This window comes from Zootoca vivipara, chromosome 3, assembly GCF_963506605.1.
Source record: "Zootoca vivipara chromosome 3, rZooViv1.1, whole genome shotgun sequence".
NCBI lineage: Eukaryota > Metazoa > Chordata > Lepidosauria > Squamata > Lacertidae > Zootoca > Zootoca vivipara.
In genome coordinates this window covers 13,013,058-13,034,850 of record NC_083278.1, presented here as the reverse complement: position 1 = coordinate 13,034,850, position 21,793 = coordinate 13,013,058, and positions in this window count along the sequence as shown.

Sequence of the window (21,793 nt, the reverse complement as noted above, 5' to 3'; positions counted from 1 at the left end):
CATGGTCGCATACATAAATAGTCTTTTCTGCTCCCTTGGGATTTCGGCACCTAGAATTCCTAAAAGAAAGGCTTTGGGGTTTTTTTTAGGGAAAAAACATTTGAAACATTTTTTTTCAACTCATTATATATCATTTCCCAAAATTCTTTTACTACCTTACATTTCCACCACATATGATGAAAGGCGCCTTTCGTCTTACTTTCTCACATTCCATTACTTCGGACACTTTCCCTGCTCTCTTCTTATTGCCAGAATTGAAGCCAGGCTGGGAAAATGCTATATGAGAATGCAATGAGTTGTCAGGTGGAGTCCAGTTTCCCTCACCCACACACCCCTTTTTCTGTTAGACACCCTATCACTTTATACACAAATAAACAATACACATACCAGTATTTCCCCTCAATTTGGAAGTTGTATAGCAATAGCACAGTAGGAATTGCCCTCCCAATGCTGTTAGACCCCATCTCCTATGAGCCCTAGACATTCTGGCCAGTGATCAGGGATTACAGGATTTGGAATCCTGCAATATTCAGTTGCATGAATAGTTGCATTTTTATTTACAGCATTCTCATCAATCATAGAGGTTTTTTTTTTTAATGTTATAAGCCTTTCCCTCCCCAAATTCATTCTGTGTACTAGTATGCGGAAATTGTCTTGCAGGCAATTTATGGCAACTGGTGTTCTGTAACTGCTATTATAGTCAAGCACAACTTTTGACCTATAATACAGCGAGCCGACCATTTTAAATACAAATTGAGATAGCCAGCTTACAGCTATCTCAATTTCTCATTCGAGTCGAGGTTCTCAACAGGCCGCAAATGGATGGTAGATTTGCCAGTAGTTCGTTTCTCTCTCTTTCCCTCTAGAAAACCTATAAAGCAACCGTGCAGATTTCGAGATTGATTGGGCTTTACAATGATGACCCTTGCTTTTTTCCTTATGCAATAGAAAAGTCCTCGCCTACAAAAAAAACCCTTCTCATTAGAGTCCTAATCTGCTCCTTTGCGTTCTTGTGAGATGGAATTATCCCACTTTAAGAGCATACCTCGGCCGCGAGCAGCAATAAGACCGATAAAAACAGCTTAAGTAATTGGATTGCTATATGGTATTGAGTTTCTGACAACAAACGATATCAATCTCTATTCCGCCGCCGCATCTTTGTTCCTGCAATGAATTCATTTAGCAATGCACTTGCAGGGAGACAGTCTCTGTAGGGGGAGAGAGAAAGAGGGAGAGGTTGGGGGACACAAAGACAGAGCCATCTGATGAGTACAGAGAAAGCCACTGTGCCCTTCCAAGAAGTTAATTACAGGGAACAAAAGCAGCAGACTATGACTTGTTGATCATTACCATAATCACATTACTACACTCATTGCTCGTTCCCAGCAGCAGTGCGCCTTTTCTTCCTTTTGTTTGACACTTCTGCATGTCATTAATTCCATCGGAGAAGCATGGGGAGTGGGCGAGATTCCTGGTGGGAGAAACCATTGCAAAATATATGTGGGAATCCACTGGGCATTTTAACTAAATCAGTCTCTCTCTCTCCTCTCCCCCCCCCCACCTGCCTCTGCCCACCACATGCCTCCTTCTGAAAAATCGAGAAGAAAATATAGAGGAGGCCCTTCGCTTTCACAGCTGGCCGTCATAGTTTTCGCTCTTTCTGCCAAGAAAAGGGAGAGATTTATATGGAGAAAGGGAAACACCCATAAAATTGTCAGATCCTTTTATGGCGCAGACTTTCTAGGTTACAATAATAATATATGTAACCTTTGCTTTCACGAGAGCAATGTTCTTCTGAGGCAAGTTCTACCTTCGGCAATGGCAATCTCATGCCAGTAGATCTTTGATAGCTGAGGTGATCTCACGTCAAGAATCCGGCGCTGTCTTCTTTTATTGTTTTTACACTGCTGTACTTCAAAGAAAGGAGCTAAATGCATGCTTTCTGCGCCTTTTCAGCTATGTTGACTTGGAGATGGTTGGTGTGTTCTTAGTCATATACTTTCTACTTTCTTGGAGTGCCCGTGTTTCCTTATTCATACGTTTGTCCCACTTGCGGATTAAGCGGGAAGTGGGATGTAACATTTATATGAAAGGGGAAGTTGAAACTCTTTGCTCATTTTTTATTTATTAAAGAAATTTCTTAGCCGCCCTTCCCCACGAGGTCCCAAGGCAAGTTGCAACCATATGACATTAAAATCCAATGAAACAATTTAAAACAAGCCAAATAATGTACATCAAACAACAGGGGGGGTCCCACAAAAAAATGGAAAACATCATAAATGTCAACAGCCAGGGTAAAGAAGTGTGTTTTGGGGAGGGGGAGGGGAAAGGAAGCCATATAATGAGGATCCTTGGTGCAACTTAATGGGAAAGGAGTTCCACATTCTAGGAGCTGCCTTCTCCATACCACAACATCTGAGACACTTTTTGTCTCCATATATGGGCTACTTATAGAATTTGAGGCAAGCTGGGGGTGGGGAGTGTGTCTTAAACAAGGGAATAATGATTAAAATGCTCAACATATATAGGAATCAAGAGGAAGCCTTTGTCTAACTCAGACATCCCCAAACTGCGGCCCTCCAGATGTTTTGGCCTACAACTCCCATGATCCCTAGCTAAGAGGACCAGTGGTCAGGGATGATGGGAACTGTAGTCCAAAACATCTGGAGGGCCGAAGTTTGGGGATGCCTGGTCTAACTACTCTGTAAGTGGCAAGAAAAATGAAGCTGTTAAATGAACTGGGATAAAAGAGTTGCGTGTTTAGACCTTTAAACCTCCCCCTAGAAATAAATTCAGACAAGACTCAGATTTTGGTTTGGTTTTTGGCAGAATTTAGGCCACATCAGGTGAGTGGTTGCATAGACTCTGCTTCGACTAGCTCTCCGCACCCTTGCAGGTAGCGCTGACCTAGGGCACCAGCCTAGGTCAGCCTAGGGTGAACACCTGGAATGGCGGAAAGCAGGGGACATGCTATGTCCACCACCCAGATGTCCCCCTGGACTCAGGCACTAGCACAACCCCTCTCAGGGTTGACCAAACCATTGAGTCCCTGGATTCCTTTAACAGAATACCCTTCACATAGGGATGGCGAAACAGTTCTCCCATCCCTATCACCTGAACCAGTGCCTATCCACAACCTTACAAGTTGTGATGATCTGCTATGCGGCAGGCGAAACCCAAGTGGCACCAGCCAATCAGCCAAGTGGGGGAAATTCCTGCCATGCCCTTGTCCCAACGACAGACAACACACAACGGTATAGCAAGGTCAAGAGAGGGTTTTCTGATGCACTGACCAAAAGAGGAAGCTCTGAGTCACACGCATGGGCATATATAGGTCCTTTGATCAGTTTTGTTGGCATCCCATTGGCCTGATTAACCCAGCATCAAGGGACCTACCAATCGGGTGTTGTGGCTATGCAATCGTACCCACCCACAACACTGGGTTGGGTTGCCAGGTCGCACTGCAACATGTGCCCTCTTTGAGAGAGGACACGATTTGGATAAAAAATAGTAAGAAACACATGTACATAAAGAGGCAGTAAGAATGGAGGAGAAAGTTGATTCAGTTTCCATTTAAAAGCAAACTCACTTCACACTTAAAGAAACCAAAGGCGAACTGAAACACAACCATCCTTGAAAATTTCCACTTCTCTGAATATTGCAGCGCAGTTCTCCAGTTAAATAGCATGTAGAAAATTGCAGATACTAGGGTAAGGTGTGAATAAAAATGTATAGACACCAAAATATATTCTATTAGGAGAAATTGCTTTGCCCCCCCCCCCAAAAATGTGTACATTTTGCAAAATTGCAACTGCATATAAGCATATTATGTTAGCAGAATTTTTGTACTAAAATGCTGAGAACGTTTTTTAAGATTGCGAACTCGTGGGGAAACATGATGAACTAAATTTAAGGTTGGGGAAAAATAAGAGAAATTGACAGATCCACCCTTCCCGGTCTCTTGTACCGTCTGGGTCCCATTGAAAGTTTTCACCAGCTGCGGCCAGAAATGTGTGGCACTGTCCTGGGGGATGCCCCTGATTCAGAAGATCAATGTGGCATAGGGTCTCTGTGTTACTGCCCCGCTTCCCATCCCACCACTTAAAGCTACAGCCACCAGAATGGCTTCCTGGCAGCATCCATGTGGCTTCTGCAATGTGTAAGCCAGTCCACGGTCAGAAGGTTTTAATCACTTGAGCAAGCTTTTGGGTTTGGGCAAGCCATGCTTAACATCCAGTGTTAGCCTGGGTGTCCACAAATAATTCCAAATGAATGGATACCATATGGGAAGCCAGCACAGAACAATTTATACAGCTCGCTTGGAGAGAAGATGTTGTTCTTGTGTACAGAGCCATTATTCAGTATTTGTGTCCCTTGTCTTTCCCCCACTCCACTTATTTCTATTCTTCTCATTTTCAACTTTTGCTCTCACGTCCCATTCAATTTTACAGCTCTGAGTCTACAAACAAAAAGATGGTTGTTCTGGACATGCTGGAGACATTGCTGTTCTCTTCAGTATATAAAAAAAGGACTCCCTTGAAGCGATTCATTCACTATCCCTGTCAGAGGATGTCTGGCTGCTGGCACAGATTAATAAGGACACAGCAAAATATATGAAGGGCAGAAAAATGGGTTGTGGGATTTAAAAGACCAAAAACCACATACCCTTTCCTTAATGAGACACATTAGAGCTGTTGTCATGCCTTTTTCTACAGATGCGGGTGCCTGGGAGAGACCCACAAAATGCCGTTTGTTATAATTATTATTATTATTATTATTATTATTATTATTATTATTTATTTATTTATACCCCGCCCATCTGGCTGGGTCTCCCCAGCCACTCTGGGCGGCTTCCAACAGAAAAATAAAACACAGTAATCTATTAAACATTAAAAAGCCTCCTTGAACAGTATTGATATTAGTTTTATTGTTGTTGTCGGAATCCTACCAAAGTCAAACGCACTTAAGTTCCTTTGATCTCAGCTGGGGGATGTTAAAATCCCATCTTAACTCTAGTTTCCTCGAGGTGAGATCTAGGCCTCAAATAATTTATTAGCTCCTATGAGGTCACTGGTCACATAATCAAGGTTTTGAGAATGACTAAGTATTTGTCTACCATATTATTATTTCTGTAGATCAATGGAGACAATTTCCTTCATTCAATGACTGCAGCACTATAAACTTGCAATTGAGAAACATCTTAAAATGGCGGAGTGGGCATTTCCAGTTGGAAATCAGTGATCAGGAGAAGGGTTATGTAGAACCTCTTCCTGCTCATCGGTTGGTTAGCCCCTACTCATGTGTAGTCCCACCTGAAGCCTACTATTTGACTTTTAGAAGACATCTGAAGGCAGCCCTGTTTAGGGAAGCTTTTAATGTTTGATGTTTTGTCGTGTTTTTAATATTCTGTTGGGAGCTGCCCACAGTGGCAGGGGAGGCCTGACCAGATGGGCAGGGTATAAGTAATAAGTTGTTGTTGTTGTTGTTGTTGTTGTTGTTGTTGTTGTTACACCAAAGCCCAAAAGCTACCTAAGCATGTAAGCCTGCGTGACGCCCAGCCAAGACACATCTGGTTTTGTTTGTTATTATGGTATGTATTTTTGTGTTTTTAGGTTGTAAACCTGCCTGTGATCTTCAAATGAAAGGCAGTATAAAAATGTTAATCATCATCATCATCCCCAAGAAGAAAATAGGCACAGAGCCATTATTTCAAAGGAATATAATGCATATCTACCTACCTACCTACCTCTCCAGATTCCAGCAAAAGCATTAAACTCTGCTACGGCTTTGCAGAGATCACCTCCTGAATCTTCGGCGAGCTGACCTTCAGTGTAATATGAAGACATGCCCGCTTATAGCATCTCTCCCTTTCCCGCTGGCCTTGTTTGTTGTTTTATGCATTTCTGCATCATTTAGAGTGTCCGCTTTGATGTACATTCCTCCTGGATATTCTGTTTCCTCTTCGACTAATCAAAAGAGAAACCGGTGGGGTTTGGAAAGAAGAAAGAAGGTTTCGAAGGTTCATAGGGCAGAAGCATCTATTTTTAACCAGCGTAAGAATGGCTTGTGACAAGCAATGCTGTCTCTCGTAGAAAAGAGGAAATTGGAGGGGCCTTTTAACATTCTGGTGCATTGCTTGGCGGATTCAGCCAATTTTTCAGCTGTCGTAAATTGTGCATGAATCTTTGGTTTAAAGCGACTATTGTGTTTTCGTTGAAAAGGAAATTGTTGCTTTTAAGGCAACGTTGTTCATACCTTCGGAGCAAGCTTCCCTGATCTGGGGGGCTCCAGATATTTTGAACCACTGTCCATTGCCCATGCTGCCTGGAGCTGATGGCAGTTGTAGTTTTTTGGGCGGGCACCAGTTTGGGGGAGGAAATTAGCTCTAGGGTTACTTACGGGCGGGGTGGAAATTGCACTACATTCCTAGAAAGCATTTAAATTTCATAAGGGACGATTTGCATGCAATTCCAGGGGCAAATTGGCCATTAGAGTGTACATCCAGAATCCCATACATGTGGGAGGCAGGGGGACATCAAGCAAAACAATAAAAATACTTAACTAACTGACCAATTGTGTCTCAGATACTCAGTTCTGCCACCCCGAACAAAAGTCCAACATAAATTCTCTCTATGCCCATGTGACTGCGCAAAGCCTTCAGTTCTATATACAGTGGTGCCTTGCTAGACGAATTTAATTCGTTCCACGGGTCAATTCTTATAACGAAAAATTCGCCTAGCGAATCCCATAGGAATGCATTGAATTTTTATTTTATTTTATTTTATTTTATTGCCCATAGGAATGCATTAATTGAATTTCAATGCATTCCTATGGGAAACTGTTATTCGCTAGACGAATTTTTCGTAAAACGAATTCGTCTAGCAAGGCAACCTCCGCTCGAAAAATCCTTTCGTTAAGCGAAAATTTCGTCTTACAGGGCGTTCGTTAAGCGAGGCACCACTGTATATTATTTTATATTATTTCTAGTTTGTGGTGCCATCCTCTGTGGCAAAAAAACCCTATCCTAACACACACAAAAACCACAGTATCGTGATGGCGTGTGCAAGCTGTACATTTCAAGCACATCTCCTCCCCCCCAAAGAATCCTGTGAACTGTAGTTCACCTCGTACAAAGCTACAATTCCCAGAGCCCTTAAAAAACTGCAGTTCCTAGGATTCTGTGGCAGAAGTCATGTCCTTCAAATGTATGGTGTGTCTCTTTTTTTCTCTAATACAGCCCAGAAATGGAAAGACCCTAATCTATGCTAAGAAGACATTCATCATTTAATCAGGGCCACAGTACAGACACTGACACGTTTTGGGAAAGGGTTTGGTAAGCAAATGGCGTCGTCTTGGCTGTAGTATAAGCACTCTAGCGCAAAGCTGAAACACCTACAGTGGTACCTCGGGTTACAAATGCTTCAGGTTACAAACTCCGCTAACCCAGAAATAGTACCTCAGGTTAAGAACTTTGCTTCAGGATGAGAACAGAAATCGTGCTCTAGCAGCGCGGCGGCAGCAGGAGGCCCCATTAGCTAAAGTGGTGCTTCAGGTTAAGAACAGTTTCAGGTTAAGAATGAACCTCCGGAACGAATCAAGTTCTTAACCAGTGGTACCACTGTACAATGGTTGTCCGGACAATGACTTCAAAACTTTTTCTAGTATTTAATGCCGTTAAGTCCCACAGAACGTAGGACTAGCCCCTGGCTGACTTAGAGAGGGTTTTCTAGAACCAATACCATCACCTTTCACAGCATGAGACGATGAATACAATGCCATACATTCTTGCCCTATGATGCCTTGTGCATGAGCGCCACACTCGAAATAGCCTATAGACACAACTTCACATATTGATAACAAACAATCTTCAAATGGGAAAGGAAGACAGGCTTTCTTTTGCCACATCCTTGAGATGACTCCTTGACTGAGAAACAGGATGCTCTGCATGCGATTCTGGCAGGGAGGGCAATGACTCAGTGATGGCCAAACCTGGCCCCTCCAGCTGTTTTGGGACTACAACTCCCACCATCCCTAGCTAACAGGACCAGTGGTCAGGGATGATGGGAGTTGTAGTCCCAAAACGGCTGGAGGGCCAAATATGGCCATCACTGGGCTATGTTCTCCACTCCCTGCATTTGCCTCCTTCCCAAGTGTCGCTAGGTGAAAAAAGGAAGAAGTAGAGACATCATCTTCATCATTGTTATTAATCTGTGGGATTTCCATGCCTTGAAATAGGCATAGCATGATTCAATTACTTTCAGGAGGTTTACACAAACACTGGAAAAAAAACGTCCTGTACCTCATATAAATATTTCTATCATGGTAAGACACATTCGCATTCTTTTGCTCTCCAAGTGTTGAGAAGCATGAGCAGACAGAGACCATTGTTATGTCAATGAAGGAAGATGGCAGCAGGGTTGTGGTTGTTTTTTAAAAAATTAAACCCAGAATGCCTTTGAATGAATGGTACAGCACTAATTCTAAGAGAGAACTATTCATCTTGAAACTGTGCATTACTATTGGGGGGGGGGACCACCTGAAACTCATGAATAGGCATAATGAAAGCTGAGCCAACTCTTCCTCGTTTCCTCTGTCGAAGAGGATTAAAAAAATGATCATTTTAAACCCAATATTTCAATTTAAGATTTTCATTCAGATTTTAAGAAATGAGATGCAAAGTTTTGTTGCTCCATGCATCTGGGCATCCTCATTCTGTTTTTTCAATCTATCTCACTCTTGCGATTCAGCTCAGTGTGTTTTTCCTTCGTTTCCTCTAATTATCTTTGATTCCTCACGCTTTCTCTGGATCAGTCGCCACCTATTCCATGGCATTAGGTTCGATCTCGCCCTTATATGCACCGCCTAAGATTTTGTTCTGCTTTCAGAATGCCTCATTAGATTATGCCGGTGTGTTACTGAATAGCCATTCCTTCGCTGTGTGAAATTCTTCGCTGAGAAGCTACGGGTGGGATTTTTAACATCCTTGTAATTGCGTGTTCAGACCCAGAGACCTGCCCCCTAAATAAACACACATTGGACTCAAATTTTAGTTTTGGGTTTTGGCAGAATTTAGGCCACAGCTTTATTGATTACAGAAAAGTGAGTGGTTGCATAGGCTCTGGTTCGACTAGCTCCCTGCACTCTTGCAGGTAGCGCTGACCCAGAGCTCCATCTTCGGTCAGCCAAGGGTGAACACCTGAGGTAGGTGAAAAGCCTGGGAACAGACTCTGTTCACTCCCCAGATGCTCCCCTGGATTTAGGCACGGGCACAACCCCCTCTCAGGGGTTGACCAAACCAAGTTGAGTCCCTGGATTCCTTTAACAGAATACCCTTCACATAGGGATGGCGAAACAGTTCTCCCATCCCTATCATCTGAACCAGTGCCTATCCACAACCTTACAAGTTGTGACGATTTGCTACGCATCAGGCAAAACCCAAATGGCAACAGCCAATCAGCCAAGAGGGGAAAATTCCTGCTGTGCCCCTGTCCCAATGACAGACGACACACAACGGCATAGCAAGGTCAATCGCAAAATGCCCTAAAAGTTGGGAGAGGTGGGCAGGTGTTCCGATGCACGAGCTGAAAGAAGAAGCTCTGGGTCATCCCTTGATTCGTTTAGACTGCACCCCATTGGCCATATTACACCCAGCTACGAGGGACCTCCAATCAGGTGTTGTGGCTATCCAATATACCCACCCACAACCAGGTCAGTCTCCAGGTCTCACGGCAACATGTGCCCTCTTTTAGGGAGGACACGATTTAAAAATAGCAGGGGCATAAACAGCTCGAAAGAAAATGAGAACTCATAGGCAAGGCCACCAAAATACGTTTTGGGGAACATTTGAGGGAATGTTCTTTCATATGTGGTGGACTTGTAAAAGGGTAAAAAGGTATTGGGAAATGATCCATTGGAAAAAATGTTTAAAAGTACTTTCCCCAAAAAACCAGAGTCCTTTCTGTTGGGGATAATTCAGACAGAAATTCCCAGGAGTCAAAAAAATATAATTTTTTAATTAAATTATCTATTTTACAATTTAAAGCACTCATTTATACATCCTTAATATATCAGTGACTTCCCTCTGGGACCTCTGGGACCCAGGTGGCGCTGTGGGTTAAACCACAGAGTCTAGGGCTTGCTGATCAGAAGGTCGGCGGTTCGAATCCCTGCAACGGGGTGAGCTCCTGTTGCTCGGTCCCAGCTCCTGCCAACCTAGCAGTTTGAAAGCACATCAAAGTGCAAGTAGATAAATAGGGACTGCTCCAGCGGGAAGGTAAACGGCGTTTCCGTGCACTGCTCTGGTTTGCCAGAAGCAGCTTTGTCATGCTGGCCACATGACCCGGAAGCTGTCTGCGGACGAACCCTGGCTCCCTCGGCCTATAGAGCGAGATGAGCGCCACAACCTCAGAGTCGGACACGACTGGACCTGATGGTCAGGGGGCCCTTTACCATATATATATATATATATATATATATATATATATATATATATATATACATATATATACACACACACACACACACACACACAAATACATTTTGCCACCTGAGGCAAACCACAAAATGTTGCACCTCCCCAGCCAGAAAAGAAGGGATGAGTGAAGATCTGAATATGGGGCGGGGGGGGGGCTGGGAATAAAGATCTACATTGGGAACAAGGAGGGGATGAATCAACCTTCCTCAGTAGTAAACAGTGGGAGTTAGTCCAATGGCGTGATAAACCATGGCTACAAGGACCCTAGAAGCTTTCACTTCTGTTTTTAACTGCTGCTTAGTGTTACATCTGAACCCTAAACTGTGGCTAGTCTCTCTTTCTAAAGCCATACCCCATGGTTTGAAGTCAGGTGGGTTTTGTTTGTTTTTTCCAAACAAGCCACAGTTACAATTAACCACAGTTTGTTGGGTTTGAATGAAACCATTCTGAAGTAAATCTAAAATGGAAGGAGAGGTTTCTGAGTTCCTCTTCATGGCTGCCTCAGGCGACTGGGAGAATAAACAAGCCCAAGACTTGTTGTGGTTCATTCTCATCACAGTAACGTGGTTCATTGTACGTCCAAATTCAACTGATAGGTAAAGCCAAGGGAGGGATGGGAGAAAAAGCCAGAGTTAGAAACGACTGGTGTGGGCAAATACTGTTACAAATACTTTAAACTTGAATGGGATTAAGGCTCAGGCAGGGAACTTTTGCCTTCTATGTGTTGATGTTGGACTAGTATCACCACTGACCATTGGCCATACTGGCTGGGATTGATGGGAGAGAGTCCAACAAGATACACTGGTATCTTGACGTAGTTTGACTGCTCTGGTGCCCACTGAGGACAACATTGTGCTGAGGAGGGAGGTTGGCCTCTCCAGTGCATCGCCACACGTTTTAATACATTGAGATGTTTGTGTGCACCCCATCTAGAAAGGCAGCATGTCAGGAAGAAGGCTAGGCAAGAACCTTTCTCTCTAACATTCTAGTTTTCTGCGTGGAAGGGATTTGTAGTCATCGTCATATGGAGGAACGTTCCGCCGCATAAGCCCCAGCAGAGAATCTGAAGATGGTACTACCCAGAACCGAGTTATCATCACCTCATCCGGTGTCAACGATGCAGGTTACCTTATTGAAAAGCCCGGCAAGCGCTCGGTGTCTTGCCTCTTAATCTGTGTGTGAGAGAGATTCAGAAGCGCTGGTGTTTTCAAAGTGGATTAAGCCCTTCCAAATCTAATAGGTTTCCAATGAGCTGAGCTGGTACTGCAACAGCTGCCCTAATTTGAGAATAAAAGAATGGAGGCTTTTGTGGTGAGGGATCTGCTATTGATCAGCCACAAGGTTAGGAGACGGGGGAGGGCAGTTCTCCCTCTTTTGAAGTGGGGTGTGTGTGTGTGTGTGTGTGTTTTCAGGCTCATTATCTAGCAACAACAACAAAGGCCATTCCCATCGTACAAGCTGCTCTCTGCAGGATTGCACTTGTTGAAGGTTAATAGCTTGCATCCAGCCATCCGAATTCAGAGCCCTCTGTCATTTCTTGCAACGGGCTTCATTGTGGGCTCACAAAACAGAACAGATGGGTCTCCAGAACTTCTGCTGAAGGGATGGACCCCTTGGCCCACCATCTGAGTCCTACCTCGTCCAAAGCCTTGCGCACATTAGCATATCAAATGCACAGATTCCTCAGCACGTGCTTCCAATAAATATCCTGCAAAGAGGTGGGAAGGAAGCGACAGATTTGAATTGCAAACAGAAGGGTCTAAACAAGGTTGATGAACTCTTGCAACCCCCCCAGCTACAATGTAGGCTTAGGCACAATCAAAGAGAGCCAGCTGATCTAGCTACGTATTTACTCCTTCCACCTACCACAGGCCAACTGAATCCTGCAATTTCAAAATATGAAATAAAAAGTTGGTCATAAGAGTTGCTAAACTGGCCAAAAATGGGACAGGGTCAGGGGAGAAGTAATTGGATTAGTTTGTGTGCCGTTATCAGCAATTTGATTTGCAGGAATTAAGCAAGCGTAGCTTTTCCTTCTCACTGATCTCCGTGGCAGGAGCAGCTTCCGATTCGGAATGGATGTGAGGTTCCTGGGGGGAGACAGAGGAATAAGTATATATAAGATAGATGGAATGGAAGGAAGGAAGGAAGGAAGGAAGGAAGGGCAGCGATGAAATTGGCTGCCATTCTAGGATATATGAGGGGGATTCTCCTAATGAACCCTGTCGGCAGAGGTCCTGTGCAAGGAGGGATTGTTCTGTCTGGCAAGTTGATACGCTTGCGCAGAACATTTGTAATGGTGCAGCACTCAATTGCAACCTAAATTTCACACCCAAACTGGTAGAAGATATAAGCTTGGTGTAGCTGCATGTACCACCCCCACAATAAGCTACAAATCTTTGCTTGCCAACATCCTGCAAGCTGAACAAATGTGTAATATTCTGTGTTTTTCTTCTAGGAAAAAAAGGTTCTGGTACTCACCAGGAAGTTGTTATAGTAAGTGCCACACTTTTAACAAGTGCTTTTCTTCTAGAAATTTTTTTAAAAGCTGCCGGTGCTCAGTAGCCCCCAGGAAAAAAAGCACTGGTAAAATTAGAGTTTGGCATCTTATTTGGGGAGGTGAATAAGAAATTGTATGTTTATTTAGTGAAACTCAATACTTTCTAATCTAATGATGTCGCGGTGCTGCTGTGTCTGTTTCAACACCTTCCAGATTTCTTTTCCAGCATTTTATTACATTTAAAGTTTGGTGTATTTTAAATTTCAACGAAAACAAGGGAGGAGAATAAACAAGATAGATCACACAATAGGGATAACAAAATTTAAGCAAAATTTAAGCAACTTTCCTCATCCCACTTCCATCTACGGGACCGCCTCTCCTGGTACGCCCCGCGGAGGACCTTAAGGTCCACAAACAACAATATTCTGGAGATCCCGAGCCATAAGGTGCCTAGATTGGCCTCTACTAGGGCCAGGGCCTTTTTCAGTATTGGCCCCAATTTGGTGGAACGCTCTTTCACAGGAGACCAGGGCCCTGCGGGATTTGTCATCTTTCCGCAGGGCCTGCAAGACAGAGCTGTTCCGCCTGGCCTTTGGGTTGGACTTAGTCTGACCCCTGTGTTTTCCTCCCTCATGGCTTGGATTTATGGCCTACTTAAAATGAGGCTGCATTTTAAATTTTAATATTGTATTTTAATCTGAATTTTAATTAATTGCTTTTTAGGTTTTATTGTAATTTTATGGGTGTTAGCCGCCCTGAGCCCGGTTTTGACTGGGGAGGGCGGGGTACAAATAAAAATTTCTTCACAGGCACTGCCAGGTATTTCATCCATTTATGCACATCTCATAGTATTTCAAGTCAAAGATGGTCTGCATTGGGTCAGAAGCATCATTGAGAGGATCAAGTCGAAGAAATGTCAGCTCAATATAGTGCAGTCATGTGCATGTTTAATCACAAATAATAAGAATATTTTTATTATTATTTATACCCTGCCCATCTTGTTGGGTTTCCCCAGCCACTCTGGGCAGCTTATAAGCAAATCCCATTATTTTCAGTGGAATTATCTTAAATGTAAGTCTGGTTGGAGTTGCATATATTGAATGTTTCGTTCAAATGTAAATATAGCATACAGCATAATGGCAGCAGCTTAAAATATGAAAATACATAAAGTATCTAGCTTTTAATGATACATTATCCTACTTGCAATCTTCTACCTATGTCACAAAATAATTTTATTGCTGTCTTGCAGCAGCCAAGACATGGTTGACCACACACTGAGTAATTTCCATATTAGTCCTAGCGAGCAAATATTCCATTTTTAGTTAACTAGACCCCCTGTTTCTTATCCTCTAATAAGCAGAGGAGAAAAACTATTCCACACATTTTCCAGAAATGGACTAGCAGGACATATAGTGCAGAATATTTTTGGTTACCTCCTCACCACAAATGCAGTGGCTTGAGTTGTAAATCATGTTACCATATCGAAAACAGCAGAAGCCATTTGTCAAAATCTTAACCAAGTTCAAAATTCTCTCCAAGCCGACTCTGGCTGGGGTCACTGGATTGACTTCCACGTCCCACCCACCCACCCCCCACCCCCAAGAAGGCTGTCAGAAATAGCTTCTTAACCACCCATGTTTTCATCAACAGAATCAGGATTCAATATAACCTTAACATATTGGAGAACTGGGCCTAAACTCATGAGAAGTGAGGCGTTGCAAACCATGAGCATAAGAATGGGCATGGAGGGGGTGGGGAATCTGATTCCTCAAAGGAAATCGCCGCATAAAATCTGACCTAGTCCTAGACGAACCCTTTAACATATACTAACATGGCTGTGCCCAGGGCCGGTGCTAGGGTTTTTTGCGCCCTATGCGAGATCACCTTCTGGTGCCCCCCCCATTTCCCTGGGGCCGCCTCCACTGCACCTCTCAGCTGTTGAGCGGCTTCAGGCCGCTCTCCAGAAGCCGCTCAACAGCTGAGAGGCGCAGTGGAGGCAGTCCCAGGCAGCACCGGCGGGTGGCAGGCGGCGGGCAGGCTGGCTAACGCTCCCTCCATTTTGGCGCCCTAGGCAGCTGCCTAGTTCGCCTTAATGGACACGCCGGCCCTGGCTGTGCCTTTGCATTCTGAACCACAAAAAAGTCCCCATAATTGTAAAATACTAGGTGGATATATAGGAAACATTTGTTGCAATAAAGGAGATCTAGGAAATTAAAAACGCAGCATTTGCAATTGCTCGGTGCTTAGGCCAAAAACATAGCTAGCATAGCCACTGGTTGGATGGGACTTGTGGTCCAAAATTTTGGGGGTTCCAAGGCTGGGAACTGCTGTTGTAGGAGAAAAGCGATATATCCTTGAATTTTGGGGTTCCATGGAGAAACCGATGAGGAAGTGCTTTGGGAATAAAATGCTAAATGCTGTTTTGGAGACTCCCAGGGATCACACCTTCAGTTGTATGAAGAACTTGGTCTGAAATGCCTCCAGCAGAAAAGGGAGCCTATTTGTCCTGGTTACTGGCTTAAATTAATGCATATGCCAGAGGTTAGGCTCCCAAGGATATGCTTATATGAGTGATTTCAGTCACACTGCTCCAAACTGATTGCCGGATCCCAGAAATTGGCTTCATTTGAGCCAATTACAGGGTTTCTGCAGAAGTTATTTTATTGGTACTAAGCTGACAGCTGCCAAATTGAAATGAAAATTGTCCGTGAGATATATTTGAAGAGAGGGATTTATCTTTATCGGCAAATACTAAAACAGCAGCCTGGTTCTCAATGATAAAATTTACTCTTAGCTGAAGAATTACTTAGGCTGCAAGGCTTTTCTTTTCTTTGGGACTGTGACTAACAGAAAAAGATGACAACAAACACAGTGTTCCTGTAATTCTCAAATCTGGCCGTTTTTCATATTTGTTACTAGTTATTTTCTGCTTATAGGTGTGGGATTACCATTTTTTGCATTGTTTACCTCTGTATGCTCCTTTGCATTACTTACCTACAATGGATATCAGTGACATACCTGTACACAGCAAATAAAATACATATTTTTTTAAAAAAAGTATTGTACTCTTGATCTGCATAACAGAATAATCCCAAACCCCTGAACTCGGATTGAAGAATTAGCCAGCTGTGAGTCCGAAATGACTCCCAGGCTGCGCACCTGGTCCTTCAGGGGTACAGTTACCCCATTCAGAACCATGGAGTCCTCCACACCTGCCTGCCTCCTGTCCCCCACAAATAGTACTTCTGTCTTGTCAGGATTCAACCTCAATCTGTTAGCCGCCATCCATCCTCCAACCGCCTCCAGGCACTCACACAGGACCTTCACCGCCTTCACTGGTTCTGATTTGAAAGAGAGGTAGAGCTGGGTATTATCCACACCCAGCCCAAACCCCCTGGTGATCTCTCCCATTTGGCACATAACCCTTTCCTTCCTGCGAAAGCTTCAACAACTCATTTGGCTTTCTAATTATGGATCCTGATTCCCCACTTTGTTCAATATGTAGTTAAGGAGAATGGGGACCACCAGTTAAATCCCTTCCAATTAGTTCCTTCCCCGCAAGTGCAAGGTGGCGGCGGCAGTGATGGAGGCAAAATTCCCATCCCGCGCAGGCGATGAAAACTTTTGCCGGAGTTCAATCACACTTGGTAATTACAGAAATTAGCTTTCAAGTTTAGATCACTCGGCTGTGCAAATGGGCTCCTCGGGTGGAATGTGCGGCTCTGAAATGCACGTCAGTCAACCATGAAGCTGGATAAGGCACTATCATTATATTTGACACCGTCACATTCATTCGGTGAAGGGGATCGGTTTCAGCAGAGGAGCAAGATAAAAGTGGCCCCGGGGCACTTAGGGAGGCCTCTTGAACTAAAAAGGAAGCCTTGCTCATCATGTTCCTCATGAAAGCACACCTTGACATACAGTAGCTTTAACTCCTTGTAAAGGGATTAGATGCAAGGCTGGCATTTACTTCTCCGCTAGGATCTGCCCCACAGGCAGAAAATCCTAACTGTTTGCCTCTCATAATAAATGTTTCCCTCTCATAATAAAGGCCCACTGGGCCCTGCCATGGGGAAAAAAACCATGGCAGCCTCACCCAATTCAGAAGATAAGAGTTTTGGTCCAGCATCCTGTTCTCACAGCAGCCAACCAAACTGCTCAAAGTGCCCCTATTTTCCAGGACAGTCCCAGATTGGAATGACCTTTGCCTCTTTCATCTTTAGTTTTTTTTGATAAGCCAGCACGCTCTCACAAGTCAGGAAAAAGAAAAGCCTTCTATCCGACTTGCAGTTGCTAATTAAGATTCCACTTTCCCACTCCCAGGTCATAGGAACTTTTAGCATCTTCAGACAATGAAGAGTTGATGGTGGGGGGGGGGGGAGAGAAGCCATACCATCCCATATTGTCAGTGCTGCATTTACGTATAAGCTAAACAAGCTATAGCTTAGGGCCCCACTCTCTTCCCCCCCCCAAAAAAAAATTAAAGGAAAAAAACCTGGATGTACATTTCCAAAATATAAGATTAAAAAAACAATTAAAATAAAACCTACATACAGCAACAGTGTTTTGTGTTGTGTAGGCTCCTATGATGTATAAGTCATGGGCCCCGCCTGCTAGCCTGCCCCCTAAAATATCACAGGTTTGCTCATTTCTATATATAGGGTGCCTACATTCTGCATGGACTGGTTGCATGGCAACATGTGCAAATGGCTTTAGATACCTATTAGGTCCATAAATTACCATATAGCATATATTCAACACAAAAAACAGCGACAATTTGTTGTTGACAAAGGACAGCTGGGCATATTTTTATATTGTTTTTTGTGGGATGGCATTCAATTTCGTTGTGCTATGTACAATGACAATGAAGTTTCTATTCTATTCTATTCTATTCTATTCTATTCTATTCTATTCTATTCTATTCTATATAAAGGGCCCCATTACCTTCAGTAGCTTAGGACCTCATCAAACCTAAATCTGATCCTGTATATTGTTAGCAATCACATACAGGGCTCAAACTATAGAGTTCAGTAGGGGAAGGATTTAATGAAATCTACAAGCCTCACTTCCTGATTTTTGCCTCCCCCAATTTAGTCAAATTGTGTCTCCTTTGCCCCACAGGGCTAGCCCAAGATACTTTGCTTCCTGAAAAAGTGTCCCTTCACCACAAAGCAAAGAGTATGGTATCCCAACTGCCCCAATTTTCCAGGGACATTCCTGGATTTACAGAAGCCATCCCGGTTTCTGATTTGATCCCAGAATGTCCTGCTTTTCCATGGGATGTCCCTACTTGTAGATTTTTGATTTTAAAATTGAATTTTAACATTGTATTAATCTGCATTTTAACTGAATTGTTTCTTTTATGCTTGCGCTGATATTTTTGTTGTTAGCCACCCTGAGCCCGGTCTTGACTGGGAAGGGTGGGGTATAATTATTATTATTATTATTATTATTATTATTATTATTATTATTACTTTCATCGGAGAAATGTTGGAAGGTGTGGCGTTATGTGACCCCCCGAGCCAAGGAGATAAGTAACTATACAATCTTTAGAAGACATCTGAAGGCAGATCTGTATAGGGAAGCTTTTTAATGTTTAACATTTTACAGTATTATGTTTTTATATATGCTGAAGCTGCCCAGAGTGGCTGGGGCAACCGGTCAAATGGGTGGAGGATTATTATTATTATCATCATCATCATCATCATCATCATCATCATTATTACTGTTATTGAATAGAACATCCCTATTTTCATTGGAGAAATGAAACAGGATCTCAGCAAAAGAGTGCTCTCCCTCCTGAACTGCTATGCATTACTGCCTCCAACCTTGGAGACAGAGCATTGATAGCCTTGTTCCCCATAAATCTGTCTATTGCTGGTTACCTCTGTTCTCTGGAACAGCCCCATACCTGCAGGAAAGCCCCTTCCGCCGTAGAAGGAGGGGGGTGTGGGCACCCCGAGGCATTCACGTGCTGGGGGAATGGTTGCCATTCCTCCCAGCCCAATTGGCCGGCTTCCGGACGTGGCGCTCCCTTGGCGCGTCCAATCCGGACGTTCAAAGGGGGCGTGGCTCACTGATTTAAGCGAGTGTGGCCGGGAGTCTGCCTCTCTTTCCTTGACCCCCCAGCCGCTTCGTTTTCCTGCCCACCCTCCCTTTAGGCAGGGCTCTCCTTTGACATTGCTATGGACCTCGGTTGGTCGCCGTTGAGGGGCCTGGTAGGAATTTTTCCCACTTGGCAAATTGGCCGTGGCCTTGTGGTTTTCACCTACCTCGTAGCAACTCGTCACAACTTTGGTTTTTGGCGGTAGGCACTGGATTATCTCTGAAAGGTTACAGGTGAAGGGGGGAGGTTGCTGTCATCACCTCCCCCAAAATGCTGAAGGGTACTCCCTTAAGGAGTCCGGGGGCGTGGCCATGTCTGAAGCCGTAGTAGGTGAGGGCCTAAGGCACGCCCCCTAGTGGTGGCCCCAGGGTGAATTCCTAGTTGATCTGCATCGCAGGGCTCACCCAATGCTGGTTAACCCTTCACAGGCTGCCAGCAGAGCGGGCTGGAGTCGGATATAGACGGTTAGATCCAATGCCTAAGCCAATACCTCTCTACATCCATAATCAATAAAGTTGTGGCCTTTTTACGCCCATTAACCTTATGCAATGTGTCCTGCGTCTTTATTTATTCCGGGAAGGATCGGGGTATCACCACACAACCTGAGTCAACTTGATACCATATGTAGAAAAAGAAGAACAACAGTCTAATGTGTATATGTGTCTGAAGTTATCATGATATTCACAAAGCCAGGTTACAGCTATAACCCAGATGACTCACAGAACCTGCAAAGGAAATTACACATTTCCTTAGCACACACAAGAATGCCCTGGCTTTTTTTATGGCACCTGATCTTCAGAGTGCAGACTTTCTCTCTCTCTCTCTCTCTCTCTCTCTCTCTCTCTCTCTCTCTCTCTCTCTCTCTCTCTCTCTCTCATAAGTCCAAGCTTTATTCCTTCCACGTCCTGAACCTATACGACATCTGTGATTTGGGAACAAGAAAACCTCGGTTGAACTTTTGCGTTCAAAATACTGCACGATGCCATATTGGCCGATGACCCATGCAACCTGTTTTAAAATCTAAATCATCTTAATATGAGCGTTATCTACCCAAAGAAAATGAAGACATGCAAGACGTGAAGGGGAGAGAGACTGGAAGTTGAGCCCTATTTTGAACATTTAAATTGGATGTACATCATAGCCTGGAATACTGGCTTTGAGGGGTTCAGGCCAACTTCCTGATTGCCAAAGCTCATATTGACCTGGTTTGTAACATTAATTTACAGCTGCGTCATAGGAATAGAGCATCATTTCCATGAGTACGTGACTACAGCAGCAAGAATGTTACTTCCCCAAAAATGGAAAGAAGAAGAAGTCCCAGCAAAAGAAGAATGGATACAAAAACTTACGGAATATGCAGAAATGGCGAAACTTACTGGAAAAATGTGAAATCAAGATAACAAACTTTTTATAAAAGAATGGAAATGGTTTATTGAATATTTACAAATAAACTTCAAACAGATCAGAACACTGGCAGGGTTATTGTAAGAACCTGCAGTTTTAGATATTTAATGTAGATGAATAAATGAGTAAATTAAGTTAATTAGGATATGCAGAAAATATTAAAAATAAATTTAAGGAACCGCAGAAAAAGGGGGAAGGAAGTCAAGTTCCAAAATGTTAAAATGATTGTAAAATTGTTGAAATGTATAAAACGGAAAATCATAAATAAAATATAATAATAATAATAATAGCATCTCTTTAGCCAGTATTATGAAATACGATCCACCGAGGCTCTCAAGTTCACATAAGGATAAATGAAATGTGAGGCACTTCAAATACAGGAAAGGGCTACAGGCATGATGAAATTAAAATGCCCATTACTTACCTGGTCAAGGGTACAATTAAAATCTATGCATTAGCCACCTGCCCTCCAGGTGAAACTGGATGGCAACTCCCATTCTACCAGCCACCCTGTGGCTGATGAAGAGCTAAGTCCAGCAATATCTCCAGGGGACCTTGCTGGCTATCCCATCCTAAACTGGTTTCAGACTGCAGCCCCAAATTTCCTTTCATAACCATACCCGATTTCACTTCTGGACTTGTCTTAGGAATGTGGCCTCATATCTGTGCCCAAAGGGCAACCTATTGTTATTGTTTACTAGTCGAAAACTGGTCAAGTTTGGTGGCAGAGGAGCCAACTCCTAGGGGCTGAGGTCTCTTTGGACCCCCAATGAAGTATTTGAGGGGGATGCCCCCCAATTTGATGGGCATTGCCATTCAAATGGTGTGTGCGCACCATGTCTTGTGACCGATTATATGGGGTAGGACTTACCTGGGATCCCCCAATATTTTACTCAAGTTGGCACCCCTGTTTGGCAAGCAGAGGAGAGAGAAAGGAAGAAACTCCATTTTTCTCTCTCTATTCAACCCATTGTCTTCCTTTGCCACCCCCAATATCGCCATCTGCCATTGCCTCAAGAGGAGCAAGGGACCACTGTTTTGCCCTATATCTCCTTCCTCCCAACCAAGACAGCATCCCTATTCCTCCCAGTCCAAAGGTTGAGCTGAGGAGGCAGGGAATTGAAGCTCACCCATTGGTGATTCCTGTTACTAAAGGAAGAAGCAGGTTTTTGCCCTTGACTGTACCCTACGAGCAACCTTAGCCTTATAAAGCGTGGTGGGCGCCATGCCCAATCTAGACAGCTCCGTATTGAGTTTGATATCTTGGTCACGCCAGAGTGTGACGAGATGTTGGCAAAATGGGGCCAAA